This window comes from Penaeus chinensis, chromosome 7 (genome assembly GCF_019202785.1).
Source record: "Penaeus chinensis breed Huanghai No. 1 chromosome 7, ASM1920278v2, whole genome shotgun sequence".
Taxonomy (NCBI): Eukaryota; Metazoa; Arthropoda; class Malacostraca; order Decapoda; family Penaeidae; genus Penaeus; species Penaeus chinensis.
The window spans coordinates 33,851,102-33,857,079 of NC_061825.1; the positions used below are offsets into that span (position 1 = coordinate 33,851,102).

A 5,978-nucleotide genomic window follows, 5' to 3' on the forward strand; every position below is an offset into this window, starting at 1 on the left:
GTCTCCCTCCCATATAAGGTAATGTCCGTTCTCCCTCCCATATAAGGTAATGCAGGATATTAGGACTATTAGGGTGAAATAGGATGCGTATATGTCTGTAGATACGAGTATATATAAGAATGTATATCTTTCTGAGGCATCAGACTAAGTGTATAATGGCATAAATCAGTTTAAGCAAGTAGAAAATACATTTCTCCATCTGATCTTAAACTGATATTCCACACACACACACACACACACACACACACACACACACACACACACACACACACACACACACACACACACACACACACACACATACACACACACACACAAACAAACAAACAAACAAACAAACAAACAACGACTGACGCAACACCACAACAACTAAGTAATGGTATTAATGTCTTTTGTTTTTTTATGGAGCGGTTGGTAAACTTCTTTCGCGGCCTCCTAAAGTTATCCCATATATATGAAGCGTCCATATTGCATTCGTAAGGGTACACAGTTTTGTGAAGGAAAATATCGGTTCTTGCTTTCTAATACGACGAGATCTATCACGCGTCTTGTAAGTGATACGTAGACACACATTCTTAGACACATAACGTAGACACTCAAACTCCCCTTCATGTACTGCTGTGTCGACTCCTTTCTGCTTCAAAAGTGCCCAGACCCGGGATCGAACCGGGGACCTTTAGATCTTCAGTCTAACGCTCTCCCAACTGAGCTACCTAGGCGATATAGAACCCTTAAAGTTTCTATGATCAAATGGGTAACTGATCGTCTGGGGATGTAATTAATTCGAGACAGTGTATGAGTGCAATAAAGCACTATCTTACAGTATTCGCCATGTATCTTTTATTCTGTACTCCGAACCGTACGCCATATATATGAGAGAGAGAAAGAGAGAGAGAGAGAGAGAGAGAGAGAGAGAGAGAGAGAGAAGAGAGAGAGAGAGAGGCAGACATACAGAAGAGAGAAGAGAGAAATATAATGTAATGTTTATGTGTATATGTATGTGTATGTGTGTGTATGTGTATGTGTTTATGTGTGTGTGTGTGTGTGTGTGTGTGTGTGTGTGTGTGTGTGTGTATGTATGTGTGTATGTGTGTGTGTGTGTGTGTGTGCGTGTATGTGTGTTTATATGCGTGTTTGTAAGAAAAGGATTTGTTGCTCGGCCGCTCTGGGATGCAAAGAAAAAAAAATTTAGAAAAGAGAAAATGCATTTCACTGGATTAAGATGCGGGTTTCATAAGACGGTCTGTTATCTTATAAGATTACGTTAGGAAGTTTGTTTATTATGACTGCAGAGATGTAATTGTTAATGATGAAGATATTCCTGCATATGCCTAGACTAAGAGAAAATAAAAGAAAGAGCGAAAACGAGAGAGAGAGAGAGAGAGAGAGAGAGAGAGAGAGAGAGAGAGAGAGAGAGAGAGAGAGAGAGAGAGAGAGAGAGACGGAGGGAGGTATAGAGAGACGGAGGGAGAGATAGAGAGACGGAGTGAGGGATAGAGAGAGAGAGAGAGAGAGAGAAGAGAGAAGAGAGAGAAAAAGAAAGAAAGAAAGAGAAAGAATTGCCAAAACACCTAACATTTTAGCTATTTCGAGAAAAAAAATAATGCAGTCCTTTTTCGAAATGTCCTAATTTGGTGAACATGCTTATCATATACGTAATGGGTGTATCCTATCGAGAATTAAGCAAAGTAAACAAAAGAGCATCTATTAATAGGATCTAAGAGTACAATACCGGTTCGACATCCATAAAATTCTTCAAACTAACTCTCTCTATCTGAACTCTCCCGCCTGTATCTCCCCTTGATCTTTATTACAAATTATCCGATCACTTCCATATTTATCATCCCTACGTCATTATATATTCGAGGTTCATTATCAACTCTGATTATTAAGGCGCATGCGGAAATCAGATTTTTTTTTTTTTTTTTTTCCCTCGGTGTTTCCAAATCGAGAAAGATAATACGGTTTCTCAATTACCATTAATCACGCGCTGTAAAGTAATTAATATAAGAGCGGGAGTTTAAGTACAAGATATAAGGTGACTGAGATAAAAAAAAAAAAAAAAAAAAAAAAAAAAAAAAAAAAAAATCGTTTTGCATTTTTATCTTTATTTCAAGATTATAGAAAGTATGAGTTTGTTTTTGTTCTTTAGATAATTTGAAATTTCCAGGAGCAAAGAAGGAATTAAAAGAAGTATAGAATAAATGATAGGAAGAGATAAAGAAGTGGAAACTGTTACAGAAATATAGGATTGATAAACAAAAAGGGAGGGAGAAAGGGAGAAAGAAACGGAGATAAAAGGAGATAGAACAAGAGAGAAGCGACTCCTTACCAGTCGCAAGAACGTGCTCAAGAACCTTCAAGCACTCACCATCTCCAGACCGACCAGTCATCCTCAAAGCCTACAGCAGGTAAGAGAAAACCGCTGCCTCAGGATCCCTCTCGGCAGAGGCCATACTCCAGCCAAAACGCCCAGGGGAGAGAGCCTTACTTGAGAAGCCAGTGGGACATAGGCCACCAACGAGAGAAACTTTCCACACTCTCAGGAAAAGTGTGGAGTGTGTAGCCGAAAAGACCACTCCCAGGCAAACTGTAAATAAAATTAATACACGGTAGTTACTGCAATAAGAAATTCCACACAGGATAGTTGCAGGGGGAGGATTGCCGACCAACATAGAAAGCTTGGCAGAAGGACTTCGCAGAAACTTGCATCCCTAAGAAGAATCATCTGGCTGCTGGACGGCGAGAGGAAGGCACAAAGTCGCTCTACACTCGAGTACTGCCTCGCGTGGGGAGGAGCAAACATCACTAGCCTCAACATCTTAGATAAAATACAAGAAAGAGCAAGGAAAATCGAGATAAAAAAGAGAGGACCCAACAGTATCAACTGAACCTCGACAGCCATCAACACAGGAGAGACGTAGCTGGCTTGACGACGATGTTCCGCGCCTGCAGCCAATGAGACTGCCAGGAACACGAGCTGCACGCCCCACGAGAACATAACGTTAGCAAGTTTGTTTATTATGACTGTAGAGATGTAATGGTTAATGATGAAGATATTCCTGCATATGCCTAGACTAAGAGAAAATAAAAGAAAGATTGGAAACGAGAGAGAGAGAGAGAGAGAGAGAGAGAGAGAGAGAGAGAGAGAGAGAGAGAGAGAGAGTCGGAGAGAGAACGTGCGCCGTTGCCTTGGAGGAATCTCGTTAATGCACCTCCCACCAACAGCGATAGTTCTTATCAGATATTATTTATATCATCGATGTGGCAGCTCAGTCCTTACAATCTTTCAAATGCAACACACATGTGTGGCAATTGACAACTAATAGATACTTATGTGATTTGTACATTATATGTTATATTACATGATTACGTGGCGCAGTGAATATTAATTCCTTCAGTAAAAAAAAATTGTTTTGACTGTAACATGGCTAATAATCATAACTAAATATGATGTAACTGATCTCCAATAAAATATAAGAAAAAATAAATAAATAATAAAAAGTAAAATAAACATACCCGAATATCTTTACAAAATTCGCGACCCAAAAGTAGGAATTCAAAAGTACTTTTCCTTCTTCTGTTGCCAAAAAAATGTTCTTTGTTCGAAGCTGAGGCGGAGGATATATCTTTTACTGGTTAATGAAGTCATTAGGAAGGATAATGAAGGACCGGGCAAGGAGCTAATTAGGTCTCATTATGATAATATAATTTTTTTATTGATTACCTGCTCTCTCTTCATCTCGTTTACGTGTTATTGATAGGGGATGCTTTTTTTTTTCCTTATCTTTATTGTTATCTTTAATTTTATCTTAGCCTTTATCATTACCTTTATATATATATATATATATATATATATATTTCTCTTTCTCTTTCTCTTTCCAATTCTCTATCTCTTTCCCATTATCTCTTTCTCTTTCTCTTTCTCTTTCTATTTCCCATTCTCTTTTTCTCTTTCTCTCTTTCGCTTTCTAGTTCTCTTTCCGTTTCTCTTTTTCTCTTTATTTTTCCCTTTTTCTTTCTCTTTCTCTTTTTTTTCGCTCTCCCTTTCGCTCTCCCTTTCTTTTTCTCTCTTCCTCTCTCGCTTTCTCTTTCTCTTTCCCATTCTCTTTCTCTATTTCTCTCTCTCTTTCTCTTTCTCTTTCCCATTCTCCTTCTCTCTTTACTTTTGTCTTTCTCTCTTTCTTTCCCTTTCTCTTGCTATCTTTCCCAGTCTCTTTCTCTTTCTCTTTCCCATCCTCTTTATCTCACTCTCTCTCTCTTTCTCTTTCTCTTTCCCATTCTCTTTCTTTTTCCTTCTCTTTCTCTTTCCCTCCCTTCCTTTCTCTCTCTCTCTTCCTCTTTCATTTTCTCTTTCTCTTTATCTTTCCCTTCATTTTCTCTTTCTCATTCTCTTTCCCTTTCTCTCTCTCTCTCTCTCTCTCTCTCTCTCTCTCTCTCTCTCTCTCTCTCTCTCTCTCTCTCTCTCTCTCTCTCTCTCTCTCTCTCTCTCTCTCTCTCTCTCTCTCTCTCTCTCCCTTTCTCTCTCTCTTTCTCTCTCTCTCTCTCTCCCTCTCTCTGTTTCCCTCTTTCTCTCCCTTTCTCTATCTTTCTCCTTCTCTTTCGTTCTCTCTTTCCCATTCTCTTTCTTTCTTTTTCTCTTTCTCTTACCATCTCTCTTTTTCCTTTCATTTTTATCTCTATTTTTATTTTTTTATTTTTATCTTAATTTATCCTTATCCCTTTCTCTTTCTCTTTCCCTTTCCCTTTCCCTTTCCCTTTCCCTTCACCCTCCCCTTCCCCTTTTTCTTTTTCTTTTTCTTTTTATTTTTTCTCTCTCTCTCTCTCTATCTCTCTCTTTCTCTCTCTCTCTCTCTCTCTCTCTCTCTCTCTCTCTCTCTCTCTCTCTCTCTCTCTCTCTCTCTCTCTCTCTCTCACTTTCTCTCTCTCGCATACTTTCTCTATCTCTCTCACTTTCTCTCTCTCTCTTTCTTTCTCTCTCGCTCTCTCTCACTTTTTCTCTCTCGTACACTTTCTCTATCTCTCTCACTTTCTCTCTCTCTCTCTCTCTCTCTCTCTCTCTCTCTCTCTCTCTCTCTCTCTCTCTCTCTCTCTCTCTCTCTCTCTCTCTCTCTCACTTTCTCTCTCTCGCATACTTTCTCTATCTCTCTCACTTTCTCTCTCTCTCTTTCTTTCTCTCTCGCTCTCTCTCACTTTTTCTCTCTCGTACACTTTCTCTCTCTCTCATTTCTCTCTCTCTCTCTCTCTCTCTCTCTCTCTCTCTCTCTCTCTCTCTCTCTCTCTCTCTCTCTCTCTCTCTCTCACTTTCTCTCTCTCGCACACTTTCTCTATCTCTCAGACTTTCTCTCTCTCTCTTTCTTTCTCTCTCTCTCTCTCTCTTGCATTACCACTGACTTTCCTTCCTTGATTGCGAAACCTACTGGCGACGTCTTTTAAAAAAAAAGTTTTCAATAAAATCCTCTTAATACAATATATTTCCTATAAACACAACATAGATATTATTTCAACTGTTATTATTTAAAAAATGAAAATGTAACCCAAGGTATAGAAGTGCATATCCGCCAGTCTTCGTTATGTAAAACGATTATTTCAATAAGGTTTTGGAAATCTCTGATTCTAAGCCTAGGTAGCTCAGTTGGGAGAGCGTTAGACTGAAGATCTAAAGGTCCCCGGTTCGATCCCGGGTCTGGGCATATTTGCAGGCTAAGCTTGTGTCATCAGAAGCAGTCTATGTTAGTTTTTTTTTTCTCTCTCTCTCTTTCTCTTCTTCTTTCTCTCTCTCTCTCTCTCTCTCTCTCTCTCTCTCTCTCTCTCTCTCTCTCTCTCTCTCTCTCTCTCTCTCTCTCTCTTCATTGTACTTAATGAAGTGAAACTGACGCAAATTCGAGCTTATTCGTGATGCAATAACTTTACAATGAATTGTTTTGCACCAACATTCCCAACTTTGTTTGTTTGTCTTTTTATGTTGTTGTTGATTT

The 5,978-nt window shown here is 39.1% G+C and overlaps 2 non-coding genes across 2 annotated transcripts; one reads left to right on the forward strand and one right to left on the reverse strand.

The window, feature by feature from the left end:
* Positions 1 to 646: 646 nt before the first annotated feature.
* Positions 647 to 719, reverse strand: Trnaf-gaa. Its single transcript has one exon. It is a non-coding gene; the product is annotated as a tRNA-Phe (tRNA).
* Positions 720 to 5,620: 4,901 nt separating this feature from the next.
* On the forward strand, positions 5,621 to 5,693 carry Trnaf-gaa. The gene has a single exon. It is a non-coding gene; the product is annotated as a tRNA-Phe (tRNA).
* The last annotated feature ends 285 nt before the right edge of the window (positions 5,694 to 5,978 follow it).